Source organism: Corvus moneduloides, chromosome 24 (assembly GCF_009650955.1).
Source record: "Corvus moneduloides isolate bCorMon1 chromosome 24, bCorMon1.pri, whole genome shotgun sequence".
NCBI lineage: Eukaryota > Metazoa > Chordata > Aves > Passeriformes > Corvidae > Corvus > Corvus moneduloides.
Window position 1 is genome coordinate 3,056,413 of NC_045499.1, and position 18,385 is coordinate 3,074,797.

The following is an 18,385-nucleotide window of genomic DNA, read 5'->3' on the forward strand; positions in this document are numbered from 1 at the left end:
TTAAGTGAAACCTACCAGAGAGTTTGTCCAATTTTTGTGACCACCTCCAACTCCTGTCCTGCTTGGGGGACATGTGAGGACTGGGCAGAGCCATAGTGCAGAAGCTGACCCTGCATCAGGCAGAGGGAGAGCAGCTGCTCCTAGGGAGCTCCAGGTGTGTTTTGGATGGGGAAAACACACTCAGCACAAAATTCCTGGAAGGTTTGGCAACTGCTGCCCCACGAACACAGAGGTGCTGGTGTTATTTCAGCAGATTTCCAGCCTCCACACCGTGAGCATCTCTTTTGTGTGCTCCTAAACCTCTTCTGCTGGTACTGCCACACCCACTGTGGGCTGGTGTTGGCCTTGACAAGCACCAGTCCTGCTGGCTGCTGGGGGCAGTGATGGCAGAACCATGGAATCGTGGAATCATTTCGGTTGGAAAAGCCCTCTAAGGTCATGGAGTCCAACCATTAATGCAGCGCTGCCAAGGCCACCACTAACCCCTGTTCCCAAGTGCCACATCCCCACTCTTTCCAAGCACTTCCAGGGGTGATGCCCTGGGCAGCCCAGTCCAGTCCAGTTGGCAACTCTTTCAGTGGAGAATTTTTCCCCAATATCCACCCTGAGCCTCCCCTGGCCCAGCCTGAGGCTGTTCCCTCTCCTCCTGTCCCTGTTCCCTGGGAGCAGAGCCCGACCCCCCCGGCTGCCCCCTCCTGTCAGGGACTTGTGCAGAGCCACAAGGTCCCCCCTGATCCCCCTTTGCTCCAGGCTGAGCCCCTTTCCCAGCTCCCTCAGCCGCTCCTCACCAGACTCATGCTCTATTATGTGCACAGAAATCTGAAATTGTAGGATTTTCCTGCAGGAATGTGGGAAGACACAGGACAAAAGCCACAATGCCCAGTGGCTCCCAGCTCACCCCAGGAGGGAACAGCCTGGGCTCAAAGAGCCTGATGAAAGCTCAGCAAGGCCATGCCATGAGTCTGCTCTGGGCTGTGACCCCACACAAGTAATAAGATTTTTCCTGAAATAATTATAAAATGTCTCCAACTGTAAGGGACCCATAAGGATCATCGTGTCCAACTCCCTGTTCCATGCAGGAATCCCTAAAACTAAGCCATAGGACTAACAGCCTCACCCAGAAATACATATATAGAAATAGAAATAGAAATAGAAACAGAAATAGAAATAGAAATAGAAATAGAAACAGAAACAGAAATAGAAATAGAAATAGAAATATATATAAATATATAAAAATATACATAACATAAAGTGTTTTGCAACATGTATATTATAATATACTGTATTATATACGTAACACGTTACAGAATACATAAATGCCATCACCAGAAACCTCACAGGATGTGAAAATTACCCTCTCAGCTTTATAAATCCTTGTATTACGGTAACTATCCACTTTTTTTCTGTACCCTTTTACTGGTTTTTGTGCTTACACTGAGATCTAAGGTATGTCAGCTTGGCAACTGCTTTAAGTGCAGCATTTGTCCAGAACTGGAGTATAAAAGCCATGTACAGTAAATAACCAACATAAAAGCAGGTTTCCCTCCTCCACTCAACTCTCTGTACAGGCAACAAAGAAAGAGTGGAAAGAAAATGTCCACTTCCAGCTGTCTTGCTCAATGTAAAAACTGCAAAACTCAAAGCTTGGCTTCCTTTTCCAAGAAATTCCATATTACACGGTGGCAGGTAAATGTAACAAATATTTAACACGAGGTGACTTCACACAAGCAGTGAATCAGATCAAACGTTTTAATTAAATATCTTCCCTCCTACAACCATCTAAAGGGCATGGAAGTGTGTAAGATTAGGACACACATGTATTAAAGGGCTCCAGAGTATTCTGTCTTCCTCCGGAAAGTCGCATTTTAGGGGTTTCTCAAGTCAGAAGTCAGCACTGGTCCTCCCTGGGTTTCCTTCCCAGGAATGTGTTCATTTCCCCCCGAATCTACAGAAATTTCCCACGTTCACAACATTCTGCAGCAACGGGAAGAGCAGTCATCCATCCTCTTTTCTGAGAGTGGATTTTGTTGCCCCCTGCTTCCCATGCTGTAAAAGCACACAGCATCACCTTTGCCACGGCTCTCAGGACTCAGTTCCATCAAATCCCTCCCATTTCCCACATTATTTTACTCTTTTCCCCCATTATTTTTCTCCTTTTCTCCATCATTTTGCTGCTTTCCAGACTAAAGCATTCTTCTACTTCTGCATTAAAAACACCTGCACCCCCTTCACCGTCCTTCTCACCCTTCTTTAAACCTTTCCCAGTTCCACTCCCCTCCCCCTGGAGCAGTGGAATAACTGCACACGTGTGCCCAGGGAATTTTCATAGTGACAGAATTCTGTCTGCAGGTCACCTCACATCACAGACTAATTAAAAAAAATCTTCCAAAGGTATTTTTCCTGACTCTGAACAGTCAGCTCAGAGCCAATTATTCTTAGTGCAAAATTAGGTTTTTGAGGGGGTTTTTGTTGGTTTTTAAAAAAAAATGTAATCCTGGTGCATCACTTCACATACCTACACTGACCTTTACCTTTCACTCCGTTTGACTGAAAATGTACTGTAATAACATCCTCCTGCAGTCCCTCAGGGAGTTTGAAGAGCAAAGCCCACCATGAAGATGGAGTCTCCTTGCTACTTTCCCATTCCTAATCACTTCTGAGTACCACGAGCCTGGGTTCAGACCCCAGGTTCTCCTGGAAATCAACTCTTTAATCCCATCTTTCTTCCTACTTTCTAAAAGATCCATTTCCGTGCATAAGGCCTTTCCTCTCCTGGACCACAACAGCGCAGCAGTGTCAGCACAGAACTTGCCTTTCTGAAATGCATCATTATGATTTTGAGATTGTTTCAGGGTAGAGAATTTTATGGTTTTATTTGGTTCCATTTAAGTGAAACCACTTAAGGAGTGGAAGCATTTTAGGAGGCTCAGATCTGGCTCTGCACAACTCCCTGACAGGAGGGTGCAGCCAGGTGGGGGTCGGGCTTTGCTCCCAGGGAACAGGGACAGGATGAGAGGAAATGGCGAGGGAAGGTTCAGGATGGATGTTGGGGAATATTTCTGCACTGAAAGGGTTGTCGAGCCCTGGCACAGCTGCCCAGGGCAGTGGAGGAATCACCATCCCTGGGGGGATTTAAAAGCCGTGTGGATGTGACGCTTGGGGATGTGGATTAGTGGTGGCCTTGGCAGTGCTGGGTTGCTGAGGATGAGGAATTCCAGGCACGATGAAGAGGAGGGTAAGAGGGGAGTGCTCTCTCAACCCAGATTTGTTGTAGTTTCAATTTATACAATTCCTTACAGAACTTCTGTTTGACCACTTTAATAAGAGGGACATCACTGCTGTCTGTGGTTTGAGTTTGCAGAACAGCATTAAATATTTATATCCATGCAGGTACAGTTCACCTGTCACCAGAATAAGATCCGTTCATGGAGACATCACACCAAGGACAAGTGAAATTGTATTTGAAGGTCCCCTAAAACAAGAAATAAAACCATACCTTAGCAGTAGATGGCTTTGTTACTACTAGAACAAGCAGTAAATGTCCCTGATAGAGTCAGGGAGACTAAGGAATCATTTTTCCTGAAGGTAACCGGTTTCACAGATGATTCTGTCAGTTGTCTGTAACTGGAAACTAACGGGGTCTGCTCAGAGAAAACCACTTGGATTTCCACACAGCCTGGGACTGTAGCTGATGTTCTGTGGTGGAGGGGAAGAGGAAAGGAAGGGGAAGAGAGGAGAACAACAGGACAGGACTACGAAGAGGAATTGTGGAGCTCCTCCGCCTTAGCTTCTTTAAGATTTTGTCAGGTGAACAATGCATAACAATTATCAACTTCAATTCTATGCTATAATTTCACACATATTTTTATAAGGCAGTTAAATCATTAAACAACTAGATTAATAAAAAATAGTGATACCAAAATTTAACAGCGTTGTCAATAATTTCCAGAACATTTTGTCTCTCAGCTGATGTAAATAATCATAGTTTACTGAATCCTAGAATGTCATCACGTTAAATCTTTCCATACAACTTTAAATCAATGATGGAAACACGGAAGTTTTCCGTGGTTGATCTCAGCTGTGGAATTCTGAACCATGTGTTGGAGATGGAATATACCAAAACACACAGGGAATGAGGCCCTCGGAGCAGGGATTGTGCCCCTTCCATTCAGAGCCCGTGGCTCAGTGTCCCACGGGGCTAAACCCCTTCCAAGTCTGCTGCATCTCCAGGGAATTCATTAACTTGGAAATAAAAGAGCAGGATGACAGCTGATGGGAGTGCAGTAGATACACAGAGGTTTTTCCACATCACTGTTTTAAATTTGGGTGACCGAATTTCGCCCTCTGATTTCTGCACTTGGAGTCTGGCTCTGTCTGTAGAAGTCTTTGAATACAAGAGGCCATGTACAAATGTCACCTTTTATCTGGGCTGGATGGGAGGTGATATTTTTGGCAGCATTAAGGTTTTTTTCTAGAATTTCTTTATGTCCCAGATTCCTCAGTATTTATTTTATAGTTCTGTGTCCATGTCCTCTGGGAGGCTTGGTCTGAGAACTTTCTGCCGTGGTTTTGGTCGGTATTTGAATGAACATTCAGCTCCCTTCTTGTGTCATGGAGTCACGTTTCCCCCCTCCCAGGACTGAAGTTTGGGTTTCTTTACCCCTCTTTGGAGAACTTATTGTCTGACATTAATTCCCTGAGGCTACAGATGAACCACACATATTTGAAGTCTAAAGTTTGAAATCAAATGGGAAATAAAGGTGAAAAAAGAGACTATCTGATAATAAAAATTATATTGATCATCTGGCAATATTTCAGGGGCCACAATTTGTTCTCATCTCCTAGTGGCAGTCAGTGAATCTCAGTTTTCTTTCCCAAGGAATGACTGTAGGGAATTATTTGTAAGTGCTAGATGGTTAAAATGTCATCATACCAAATAATTATTATAATTTCAAACTTACCAGTCTATTAAAAGTTGAACCTGGTGATCTGCTACTCTGCAGTTTAATTTTGCAGAAGGAAAGTCACTGTTCCTCAGGATACTGACTCCTCAGAAATGACTGGACTTGGCTTTTCCTTGCTGAGTTCAAGCTTTAACCTGCAGTGATCAGCCTTTGTTTCTCTACCAGGAAGACGCTGCAGAATTCCCTTCACTCAGCACCTTGTGCCAACAAGCAGCCAAACTTCAGAGTCTCCAGAAAAAGGAAGAAAAGCCCACACTTGGTGTGTCTGGAGGGCTGCAGGCCATGGAACCACGATAAAAAGATGGAAAAGAAATAGATTCCAGGACCTGTGATAATAACCAGGCGTTTACATGTCAGTCTAAACAGTTTTGAAGAGCCACAGGTGAACTCTAGACCACTGACTTCTCCTTTTCCTCAGAGAAAACATCCAAGGAAAACCAGGGAGTGCTGTACATCAGGATTATATCCTTAACTTCATAGAGTCACAGAATATCCTGAGCAGGATATTCCCCCTGGGAAGGGACCCACAAGGATCATCGAGTCCAACTCAGGACACCCCCAAATCCCACCCTGGGCATCCCTGGCAGCGCTGTCCAAACGCTCCTGGAGCTCTCCAGCCTTGGGGCCAGGACCATTCCCTGGGGAGCCTGGGTAGTGCCCAGCACCCTCTGGGAGAAGAATCCCTTAAATTGCTCTGACTGCGTCTGAAATTCCTGCGCGTTTTCCACTGCTGACTGTTCTCACTTCTAAGATTTTCGAGGGACAGTTGAATACCGAGAAAGGGGATTGCAATTGTGATGAAAATAAAAGCAGTACCTTCCAAACAGCTCTGGAACAGATGCTGATCTTTGCCTTGAGGTTAACGGGGCTGTGTTCGGCATCTGCTGGTGAGTCACCAGGGCAGAGATTAGAACAGTTGTGTTTGTGTTTAGATTATCTGCTGTAAACGCATCCGGGTGACTGTCCTGGGATTAATTTGATGAAGGCTGACATTTGTGTACTATCACCTCATTGTTATCTGGTCCTCACAGGCTTTGCTGGCAGTTCCATCACTACCTCCCCCATTCAGCTGAGGAAGGGGAATAAGAAAGTGGAAAAGGTCAGATGTCTGAAGTGATCTTCACCATGTGCTAACATTTACATCACAAAAATTAACGGAATCACTGCAACCCCAAGATCGAAGGACAAAAGCTCTCTCTCCTTTGGGGTGCAACCACCTTCTCACCCAGAATTTGTGTCTGATTCTTCTCCCAACTGTGTAAGACAGTAACAGAACAAGGGAGAACAGTTTTAAACTAAAAGAGGAAGATTTAGATCATATATTAGGAAGAAATTGTTCCCTGTGAGGGTGGTGAGGCCCTGGCACAGGGTGCCCAGAGCAGCTGTGGCCACCCCTGGATCCCTGGAAGTGCCCAAGGCCAGGTTGGATGGGGCTTGGAGCAGCCTGGGACAGTGGAAGGTGTCCCTGCCCACGGCAAGGGTGGGGTGGGATGAGCTTTGAGGTCCCTTCCAACCCAAACCATTCTGGGATTCCACGATTCTGTGATTCTATGATAAGATTTATTTCCAACCCCCCAGTTTGTTGCTAAAGTTTGCTGAGACACTGGTTTTTACCTCTCTTGCTGGAACTGTTGCACCACATTCCAAACACCTGCTCTTTCCACAGTGAGAAATGTTCCAGCAGAGAAACATCTGGAAGAACCAATGGTTCCATCCATTGGCAGGGATGCCTCCCACTAGACCAGGTGGGATTTGGGGTGCTGGAGAGCACAGCCTGAGGAATCAATGCACAGCTGGAATTCCTGATATAAACACATTTTCATCTGAAGCTGAAGTTAGAGAAATGCTCCAGCTCAGCACATCTCTACCCAGTACAAAAGAGCCCCAAATGCCAGGAACCTCTTCTCAGAGAACATGGGGGAAGTCCCGTCTGAGAACTCTCCCAAAGAGGCCTTTGGACTCTGCTGGTGCCACAGGGAGCTGCTCACTTCAGAGTCAGCTTGTGAAACTCAGAATCTGAATTATCTCTCTTTGCTGTTTCTTTCCTATAAAAGTTCCCAGTGGGACCCATTGGCTTTAACCACCAACATGAGCAGCCACTTTCCAGGGGCACTAATTATCACTTCATTCCACTGTTTTACGAGGCAAAACAAAGAATCTGAGGGGGAAAGAAAAGCAGTTTATGAAGTTCACAACAATAAGTTTTAATATAATGCATTATTTTCTCCTCATTTGGTTCTAGAGAGGACAATGTGGTTCCAGGAATGCTTGGGCCAAAAGTTTCAGTGTCACTGAAAGCCTAATCCTTAGAAAACATTGAAAGATGAACTTTGACTGTATAGAACTTTAAATAAAAATAGCATTTTTACTAATGTATTCTTCCCAAGTGCCTGCTTCTTCCTAGCATGTTTCCCATCCCAATACTGTTTTTGCAGCTGGCAAATGACACTGCCAGTGAGTCTTTATGTTCAATGTTATTTAATATATTCCCATCAGAAAGCTATTTTTACTGTACAATTTCAATATCTTCTTGAAGTGTCTTGCATGCAATGGTCATATTTTAATTTACATTTTTTTCCCATAGGATAAGTAAATAGAGATTCAAACAACAATATTGAACCAATTTAGGTTTGTTTGCTGAGAGAAGGGATCTTATAGAATGGAAAATTGCTTTGTTTTACTGAAAATAAAAGGAAAAATGCGACTTTTTCAGGCAGTTATCCTGGAGATAATGGATACACCACCATCCTAATGGGACATTTGCATTTCGTTTTGTAGGTTTGGGGAAATAACATGGTCAATAATCATAAATGGTGGGATGAAATGTTCTCAAAATCCTGTCCCATTCATAGAACAACCACTTTGACAGGTACGACCTTCAGCCTGAGGGAAACACCAGCCTGGCCCAGGGCTCAGGACCATCTTGTTTGGGGTTTGAGGAGCAGATATCACTTACACAGGTTTGCCCAGGACAGATCTCGTCACACTGAGATACACAGTTCCTTCCTGCTGTACTCTACTGTGTAATAATAATAATTAATGCACATCCTCTGATCCTTCTCTTGGACTGAGAAAATTTTTATTCACACACAACTGGTATAAAAATACTGTGACCTCTTTAACAATCTTCAAGCCAATACTTTTTGCTGAATTGGAAAAATAATCTTATGTGGCTACAGCAATAATGTTTGTGTTTTATCAGTGCTGTTCCCGCCAAAGGCTGGATTATCTGTTTCACATCCATTTAAACACAGGAAGGTTATAACGGGGCAGACAGCAATCTGGGCTTTATTGGCTGGGAAAACTGACCTCATAAATCTGATTTGATACATCTGTCCTTTGGGCTGTCTGCATGTATGCCCATGCATCCAGTTGGCTATGTGCCTGCTCAGTGGTGGATCAGCTTCTGTGGCTACTGCTCAGAGGATTTTCCATCTCCCCCTCCGTGCTACTAAAATAAATACACTGAGGGAAGTGCAGAAAGGAAGATGTGTTTATGGGTGCTTGGAGGTGCTGAAGAGAGACAAGATATTCTAGGAGGAATGCTCAGGAAAACATTCAAACCACCCAGAGCAATGTTGATTCTCCAGTTCTGGCAGCAAACAGGGAGGTCACCCCCACTGGCACAGGGTGCCCAGAGCAGCTGAGGCTGCCCCAGCCCTGGCAGTGTCCAAGACTAGGATGGATGGGGCTTGGAGCAACCTGGGACAGTGAAAAGTGTCCCTGCCCATGGCAGGGGGTGAAACTGGATGAGCTTTATGGTCCTTCCAACCCAAACCAGTCTGGGATTCTCCCTGATTCTGTGATTCCCTGTGAGGACACAGGAGAGTGGGAATGCTGCCCATCCTTACACAAGGCTGCAGGTCAGCCTGCATCCCAAATATCAACTCCCACATCAACACCAAAAGCTTGTGCCTGCCACCTGAACAACACATTCCAAACTTGCTCTTTCCACAGTGGTGAATGCTCCGGCAGAGACACAGCTGGAGGAACCATGGAATTATTTGGGTTGGAAGGGACCTTAAAGGCCAAAGTTGCATTTGCATCACCCCTCTCACATCAACACCAGAACATTGGTATCTGCCACCGGGACACAGCTCAAAATGCCAAATTTCCAGTGAGACCAAGTTCTGAGCAGGGACTGAGGGATCAGAACCAGTCCTGTGTAACCCCAAACCAGGTGTTCCAACAATCATTCCAGGTGCATGGACGTGCTGAACTGCCTTTCCTGCAGTGAAGTGTTCCAGTGAAATGTTTCCATCACCAGAGACCTGGGGGGTGGTGCTGTGCAGCACGGTGCAGATGCCTTGCAGTGAGTTATCTGAAGGAAACCACCAACAATCCTTTTTCCCTCCTGTGTCCCATCCATTCCATGAGTTAGGACCCTCCATTCAGGCTTACACAGTTTTCCACCAGCAAACCAATCTAGTATTTCTAGTGAGTAAAAGAGAAAGAATAAAAAAGAATATATTTTCCCCTTTACCTTTGTCTATTTCAATAAAGGTCCAGGTACCAATCATAGAATTGTTAAGGTTGGAAAAGGTCATAATTGGCAGTTTTTGAAACAGCTCATACGAGGCCAAGAATGTGTTTGCTCCTTTCTGTTCTCTTCCCCTGGTCTCAAGGACCTTGATGTAAAACTTCAGAAGTGCTGCTATTATGTTCTACATAAAAAGTGAAATGTATGATAGAAGTAGGAACAAATTAAAAATTAAATATTGTCATTTTAGAACATTTCCCTCCTGCCTTAGGTTTTCTTTTTTGATAGACCCACATGTAATTTCAGGATTGATAAACGTTTCTGTTCCAAATGTCTGATTTAGTTGCTAGATGCAAGAACAGCAGCAACATATATTAAAAAATATTTTAAAATTATAAATATGTGTAAACCCTAAGCAGCCTGGTTTGGAATCTGTACTGATTTCTGCTTGTTCCAGGCTCTGTTGTTTAACTTCATAGTGGGAGAGCAGAGGATTAAACCCCAGATTAGCCTCCATTCTCTGGGTGGATTTGGCAGTCCAGCTGTTTAGAAGGAAAGCGAAGAGGAATAGGCTCAGGCTATTGATCCAATTTTCTGCTCTGTGCTGAGAGGACACAGCAGCCTGGGCAGATTTTAGAACGACTCCACTTCCCAACAGTTCTTCTCATAGTGCAGGATAAGATAAGAAGATCATGGGAACAGCAGCTGATAGACTAATCCACCCATTCATTTCTCCTCCCTGCTTACGCCTTGTGTTTTAATTGAATTTTGTGGTTCAGTGTTGCTTTCAGCCCGTGCTTTCCGAGTCAACCAGAGTATAAAGCAAAGCAATGGGAAAAATCAAATTCTTGAATTTTGTCCAAATGGAATTGGACAAAAATAGACTCAAAGATTCTCATTGCAAATTGGACTCTGGAATGAAGGTTGTGTTGGGGGTTTTTTTGTTGTTCTGGTTTGGGTTTTTCTCCTTTTCACTCAGCTCTTGCTTGCAACAAGGCCAATGTGAAAAGGAGAATGCTGGGAAAGAGACATTTTCTTGTTCCCAGCAAGCAGGTTAAAAAATTAAGGGAGCTGGAGGTTTTGAAGAACTCACTTTTGACACAGAAGTCACAGAAGAAACTTCGCAGACAGGGACAAGTTGCTGTCAGTCACCTCTTACACAAATAGTTCCTTTGCCAGCCGTGCTCCAGCTCGGTTTGCTGGCTCTCATCAATGCTCTAAGTGCTAATAATTTAACTGCTGGACATCCAAAGGCATCACAGTGTTGAACATAATTCTAAAAGAAAGGGAGTAATTTAAAAATAGAGATAAACAGATCACTTCCACTGCAGCACTGGGCAGTCTTTCCATGCCCTGCCTTCCCTGTGCTTCAGGCAATGTACAGAGTTTTCCACCACCTTGAGAACAACTCCTGGATCCCTCTTTCTTTCTGCTTTACCTGGGCACTTAAGAACTTAGGAGATAAGATTTACAAACACAGGTGATGATTTGTTTGATCATTTACAGCCAAGATTATGGATGGTAATTTCAATATCTCCTTATTCCCCAGCATCCCAAGCAAACTGCAGGGAATGGATGCCTCTTCCTCATTAGCAGAGCTGTCTCAAAGCCTGGTTCCAGTCCCAAAAGACACTGTGATGTGATCAAGTGGCAGAGGAACTAACAGGCCACGTGTAAACAGAAAATCCAGGATGGAAAGAAGAAAAGCACATGCACAACACAGCTTTTCCCACTGACCACAATGTTGTAAAATGTTCCACTAAAGAGCTGCACTCATAAAATCAGGATTAGACCCAAAGAATAAGGGAGGCACTCTTTGAATATCCTGTAAGTTCTCCTGGACTTCCAGAACTCCTGAGTAGTTGTTCTTTACAGGAAAACATAAAGCATATGTACTACCTGAGATTTCCAAGTGGGACTTCTGCTCTTAATGTAGTAACACTTAGAATTGCCAGGTTAATTCCCAAGCAGAATTACTTTACCCACGTGACAGCTTGCATTTGGAATGACCCAGATTTTGGAAAGGCTTATGGAGTGACAAATGCAACGTAAAATTGTCTTTGCTTTCCTGAAAAGAACAGGAAGGAGAGAACAACCCAAAATACCGACTGTCCCTCTGCATAATGAAGAACAGTTTTAGGACATAACGTGGTGCTGTGCTTCCAAGGAATCCCACTACAGCAAGGAGGAGCGTGCCAAGACACAGTAGCGTGGCAGGAGCTCCTGCAGAGCCAAGCCTTCAGCAGATCATGGACAGTCAGGCAGGAGCCAGGCGTGATGCTCCCCACGAGGAGCTGCATGTCCCCATGGTGTCACCAACAGCAGTGCCAGGCTCCCAGAGCTCAGGGACATGGACACGAGGGAGAGCCTCGAGAAACACTGATCAGCTGGCACCATCCAAACTCCTTTTTATGGCAATGACTGCTCCAGTATTATCTTTTTCATGTTTGGAAAGAGGACATGGCCTACGCCTTGCATTAAGGAAAGAAGGAATAGTATTGATATCCAGGTTAGAAGCAGTAACTGGTTTGGGGATCAGAACCCCAGTTAGTCCTGGTTTGGGGATCAGAACCCCAGTCAGTAACTGGTTTGGTCTAAGTGGAGCTTTTCCTGCCATCCATAACCTGGGCTCAAGGTGAGCTGGCCAAAACCTTCCCCTCTCCCCCTGCTTCCAGAACATTCTGTACTTCCCAGTCCTGAGGCAGTGCTGGAAGGTCATTAACCCATTGATTCCAGGCATGAACCACTGCAAATCCCACAGTGCCAATCCATCCCCTCCATCCATGGGCTTCCATTCTTCAAGAGCACAGAGTGAGTTTGTTTGCTACACGACTGCATTATATAAAGCTGCTGCTGGCAATATCAAAACATATTAAAAGTTTAACTAAGACAATGTGTTTGAGAAGAATTTGCTTTCTTTGGAGCTGGAATGTCCCCATAAAAAGGCATGATCTGTACGAGAGAGAGCTGTCCAATGATCTGCAAACACTGTGTTGTGTCCCGGAGTAAACCCTGCTTTCCTCGAACCCAAATTGGTTTGGATTCCCTCTGTGCATGCAAAGAGCACTTTCAGCTCGTGCTGCAGCTGCATGTTTTCAACCTGCATTTGGGGGGTGGCTGATTTTCACAGGTGGACTTCCATGTCACAGTATTGCAGGTCTAGTGACAATGCCACAGAGCCTCTTCAGGACACCCTGGGAGGGAGGTGTGAAAGTGTCCCTGAAAAGCAAAGCTGTTCCTGTTTGCAAGGCTTGATCCACTACAGTGGTTTGGCAAAACCCATAAAAATCTATTTTCCTTATCTCAGAATTCTCCCTTTTCCTACAGGCCCATTGAAAACACTATTGTTCCATTGGAAACACTATTATTTATACAGATCTGTGCCGTGGGTTCCTGCTGGTTCCTCGTGCCTCCTCCCCACCTCACCTGGCCTCTCACCACCTCATCTCTGTAGCATCCCACATCTCTGCTCCAACTGTTCCACTAGTTCTCCTTAAAGCTTTGTATTCCCCAGGCTCCCCCACCTCCTTGTGGTCCCACGTCAGCTCACAGGGCAAGGACATCCAGGATACATAAAAGTGAGTTGCTTGAGAGCTTCACTTCACTGCTGATAATTGAGGGATTTTATTCTGCAGACTATTTACCCGGCAATCCAGAGGTGGAAATCACGGTGAGGACGAGACGAAGTCTGCGATATTGAAATAAAAACCTGGCAGATGAGTGTGACAGCCCTACCAGGGATTCACTCCATGCCTAGTTTTCCTCATAGCAAAACTGAAAAGCTTTGTTTTCATTCAGTTTTCAATTCAGAATAATTCTCACAGGGAGAACTTTGCCTTTTCCTGCAGAGCAACTGAACGCACAGGCTCACTCCCACACTGGCTTGGCCCAAATGTAGTTCTGGCCTGGAGTTCTGCCTCCAGCAGAGCCCAGAAGTGTAGAAAACAAGTGTAAGAAACAGGGCAAGTGCAAAGCAATTCACTTGTGGATGTGCCCTCCCAGTTTACTGCCTTTTTTAGTAGTAAAAACAAGTTGTAACATTGGCAGGGAGTCCCAGTGTTTTACACTTTCATTATCTCTATTGTTATACAATACAGAGCTCAGGTCCTGGAAGATGAGTATGATGTTAAATACTTCTAGAGCTTTGCTTTAAATGTGATCATTTGAACTTCTTTTCAACCTTCTCCAAAGCCTCATTAAGATTTATCAATAAAGATAAGCAGATACTGGACAGAGAGATGATGAAGGGCAAGTCCATCCTTTGTGTCTCTGGTGTCAGTGCAGGGTCCGTCCAACTGGGCACTTTTTTTCAGCTCCTTTAAAATGTCCCATCCCCACCAGAATCATAAAATCATGGAACAGTTTGGGTTGGAAGGGACCTTAAAGCTCATCTCGTTCCACACCTTCCACTAGACCAGGATGCTCCAAGCCCTGTCCCACCTGGCCTTGGACACTTCCAGGAATGGGTCAAATTGTCAAATGCGTCTCCCTCCAAGACTGATGTTAAGTCAATATTCCTAATTTCATAGCAAGACTCCCTCCTACACCCCTGCTACCTGCCCAGGTAGTGCTGGGAGGATGAGAGCTGAGTGCAGAAGCCTGGGTCTGACTCACACTGAGTGAGAGAACACTTACAGATACAAGGACAGCTTCCACGCTCTAAGATAACTCTGCTATTCTGATCCTTAGTGAGAGAAAGGTGGTTTAATTAGGGATGACCACCCTAAAAAAATGGTCTCCTTCCAAAAGAGACAGAACCAACTTCTCTGAGCCAGGTGAGAGGTGCTGGGTAGGCTGGACTTGTGTCCAGGCTGGGACAAGATCCACATGCCTGAAGAGAAACTGCAGCTGGGTCTGACCTCACTGCTGTGAAAGCAGAGAAGCTTTTTCAGTATCTGCAGAATTTAAACCACCAGAAAAACAAGGGATCAGCCTCACAAAGCAATAGCACTGCTCTCTTCCACGAATAAAATCCAGTGCAGAAAATAGACATTTCACACTAAATTGGTGTGAGTCTGGGGTCCAGGTCTGGGCTGTTTCTCTTGGTCAGGTTAAACAAGCTTGTATGTCCCCACAAAGGGGAGGCCTGTTCAAGCACATTTTCCTTCTTAATTAAAATAACATTTTGAAATTACAATTGGCCTGTGACAAGAACAAAGGACACCACAGCAGCTGGAGCCATCAGCTTGTAGGGACTTGCAAACAGGCACCAACGAGCTGGAATACACTCAGTCCTACAGAATAGAACAGGATTTCTTCACATGGAGAAGGGATTCCTTGGGTTTTTTAATGAACTTTTAATGCAACAGATGTCTTGATGCTGTGCACATAAAAATGATAAATAAAAAAAAATTGGATATCATCACTGCTTGCAAATGTATCAGGAAATATGCGAGGCTCAGAAATCACCTGCACAAACCTCGGGGCACCTCTCTGCACCCACCCACTGAGTCCATGTGCAGCTCCAGGCTCTGGAAGGGCACAGGGGAGTGAGAAAAGGCTCACAGGAGGGCGTGTAAAGAGATTAAAGTGAGCGAGGAAACAGCTGCTTTGTGAGACTGTGGCTCCTCGGGCTGGGGAGAGCAGTGGGGTAGGACACGGGAAGGTTTACAGAGTGATGAAGGTGCTGGATAAGGTGGGGATGGAAGGGCTGAAACTGCTGAAACGTGGGGACACTCACATGAGAGCAGCTCAGAACATGCACAAGTACTTTGAGAGATGGTGGACAACTTCTGGATATTGCTGCCAGAAAAAGTTTGGAAGCAAACAGTGCCTCAGGCAGACAAGTTCACAGACAACAGGTTCATCCAGATATAAATGGAATTAGGGTAGGGGTGTGCCTTCAACATCCCTTCTGCCAGTAGATCTTATCTCCAGCTGTCACTTCGGGGGACAAAGTGCATTTTTTATTCATTTAAATCTGCTGTAGTCACTAAACACTTTTTTCTGTCCCTAAAGAAATAACAGTAGTAGTAACAATAATAAATAATAACAAACAATAACAACAACAAAGAAATAACAATAATAATAACAATAACAATAATAATAACAATACTAAAATAATAATAAAATCCAACCAAAACCCCAACCAACCCAGTCCATTTCCCACAGAACACAGACCCACAGAGCTCATGCTTCCAGGCATTGGTATGTAAAGAGTGAATAACAGTCCTGGTTTTAATTACTGCCCTGCAACAGTGCTAGGAACAGAGAGCCATGTTTTACAGCAATTCCTAAGTGTGCTCCTTCTTGGAAACACAGAGAAGGGCTGGCCAGGGAGAATCCTGCAGATGGGATTCTTTTTCAAAGTTGGAATTCAACCAAAGGAAATTAAATCTTGAATGACTGGGGGGCAATCTGGGGCTCTCCCCAAAGGGTGGCCTCTCATGTTCACTGATTTATGGTAAAGCACAGGTAGCTGGAAAACTTTTACAGGGCAGAAATGTTTGAAGAAATTGGCTGATTTATGGTAAAGCCTCTCCTGGTAGCAGAGCCTGGCCAAATCCTGGATGAACTTTTAAGCAGCCAGGTAATTCCTGTTATCACAGACTAATTGCTAACTCTGCCAAATTACCTTTTTTACCTCAATTCCACAGCTTGGTGACATTTCACTAGTTAATACTTCTGTCTCCTTTCCACAAATATTCTCTTAAAAACTTCCAGCAAAATCAGTGTCTGAGAAGGAAGGTTTAAGCAGAGTGTTTACAGAAGAAGACCATGTTCCGACCAAAGAGCAGGAAAAGGTGTTTAATGAAAAGCCTGATTTTACCCTTAAAAAATTATATACCAGCAACTCAAATGCCAAAGTGTTTGTTCCACCCCCTCCACAAGATTTAAGCAACAAAGCAACATTCCCTGAGAGCACCAAGTTCTCTCGTGGGGTCTGTTCTACAGCAGGAGGACAAGGGGCACCCTGGAATGTTTCGGGGCACTCTGAAAAAAGCAGATAGTTCTGTGGGAGAATCTTTGGCCCAGTGGCCACAGTTGCTGTGGTGTTGTGTACACGAATCTGCTGTGCAGGGCCACGGAACATCCCTGGAGAACAAGCACAACCTGATCCCACAGCTGTGGCCCCAGTGCTGCAGCACATGAGGATTCAGTCCCAAAAGGAGGAAGAATTGTGCTATGATCATATGTCATCTGCCCACTAAACAGGGCAAAAAGGATCAGATTTTAGTGCTCATCCCCTGCAGATAAAAAATCCCTTAAGCGCTGCCAGCTGCCAGAGGTCATGAGCAAAGCATGGTCCTACAGGCAAATTATTGTCCTTATGTCAGCATGGGCTGTGCCCCTGTGATGGGGCCAGCCTTGGGCAGAGTGGGATGGAAGAGCACTGGGCTTATTTCATCAATCAGAGCAGGGAGGAGTCACTCTTGGCCAGAGCTGGTGCTCCTCTCTTCTTCCAAATCCTTTGCAGCCAGGAGAGGAGCGATGCTGAAGCCAGGGATTCTCAGGGCATCTGGAATAATGGTCCCACTGTCCAGCAAAGGCACGTGCAGACCTCCCCTAGAACGGTCCCATTTGATGCTGACATTGGGGGAGTGAGTCCTTGAGCTGCTGAGCTTCACTGACAGTGCTGGCACCCCCCCAAAAAGGATCCCCCTGTCAGACTGTGGGTGTTTGAAAGATTAATGCTGGCACAGTGTTGGCAGCACAGAACCAGGCACAAATACCCAACCCCAGCACCAGGGAGGGATGTTCTTTACTGGCTCTTTAAGTGCCTCTGTCAAGGAGATGAATGTGAAAGGTGCACCAGAGCAGGTGTTCTCCTTCTAAAAATCCATCAGAGCAGCTTCTGTCCAAGGAGAGAGACCTCAAACAAAATCCACCATCAGCAAACTCTGACAAAAAGTGGTTTCAAAGGAGAATTCAGAATTCAACCCAAGTCTGGCTCAGCCAAGCGCAAGAATATCAATCCTGGGAAAAAACTTTGCAGCTACTAAGCAGAATTTCTTAAAAATCTTTATGCGCTTACAGAAGAGCATGGAATAAACATCGGAGTGCTGATTCTCAAAATCCATAGTTCCTTTAATATTTTAAATGGCACATAGGCTCTCATTTGATCCTCTCTGCCAATGAATAGCTGATAATTAACCATAGAATCATAGAATAGTTTGGGTTGAAAAGAGCTTTAAATCCCATCCCATTCCACCCCCTGCCATGGGCAGGGACACCTTCCACTGTCCCAGGTTGCTCCAAGCCCCATCCAACCTGGCCTTGGACACTTCCAGGGATCCAGGGGCAGCCACAGCTTCTCTGGGCACCCTGTGCCAGGGCCTCCCCACCCTCAGAGAGAAGAATTTCACCCTAACATCTAATCTAAACCTACTCTCTTTCAGTTTAAAGCCATTAATAAAAATGTATATTAAATAAAGAATATATTGCACGCAAGCCTGTGCATTCCAGAAAACAAGTGTAGTTGTTGTTATCTCTTCAAACAACTGTCTGCCAAATCTGTGCTGAGTCTGAAGCAGAATGTGAAGCTTTTCTCAGAGCTCTGTCTATATGTCACTGCCACTACAATTATATCCTCTCAGTAACAGCACTTGAACCATCACCAGACATTTTGCTTTTAGTCAGCTCAGGCTTTTGAGATGTTTTCATTTAGAGTCAAAAGGTTTCCTTCTCCTGTGTGCTACAGAACCAAGCGAAAGAGAAAGAGAAAGAAAGGATTAGTGCAAATCACTTCAGCAATCCAGCACAGATGAGTGGTTGTCTCCCTGCTCGGTTTGGATTGCAGGCTATTGGAATTGCATCGTGTTCCCATTGATTTTCCGACGCGCCCAAGCCGCATTCCCTATGTGGTATCGACTCAGCTGTGAAGCCATGAGGCAGAGACAGTTAAGAAAATATTTACAGGAGACTGAGTCCTACAGCATATCAGTAATGAACTCGTTTGTCTGACCCATTTACTCATGACCCATAAGTGAGCTTCTGCATT

At 44.9% G+C, this 18,385-nt stretch overlaps 1 long non-coding RNA gene across 1 annotated transcript in view; it reads right to left on the reverse strand.

The window, feature by feature from the left end:
• Nucleotides 1–2,792: 2,792 nt before the first annotated feature.
• LOC116455447 overlaps nucleotides 2,793–18,385 on the reverse strand; it is a 38,644-nt gene continuing 23,051 nt past the window's right edge. Inside the window, exons 4-6 of the long non-coding RNA XR_004244389.1 lie at nucleotides 5,781–6,033; nucleotides 4,962–5,290; nucleotides 2,793–3,696 (exon numbers count right to left, since the gene is read on the reverse strand). This is a non-coding gene — a long non-coding RNA (uncharacterized LOC116455447). The remainder of the gene's footprint in view (nucleotides 3,697–4,961; nucleotides 5,291–5,780; nucleotides 6,034–18,385) is intronic.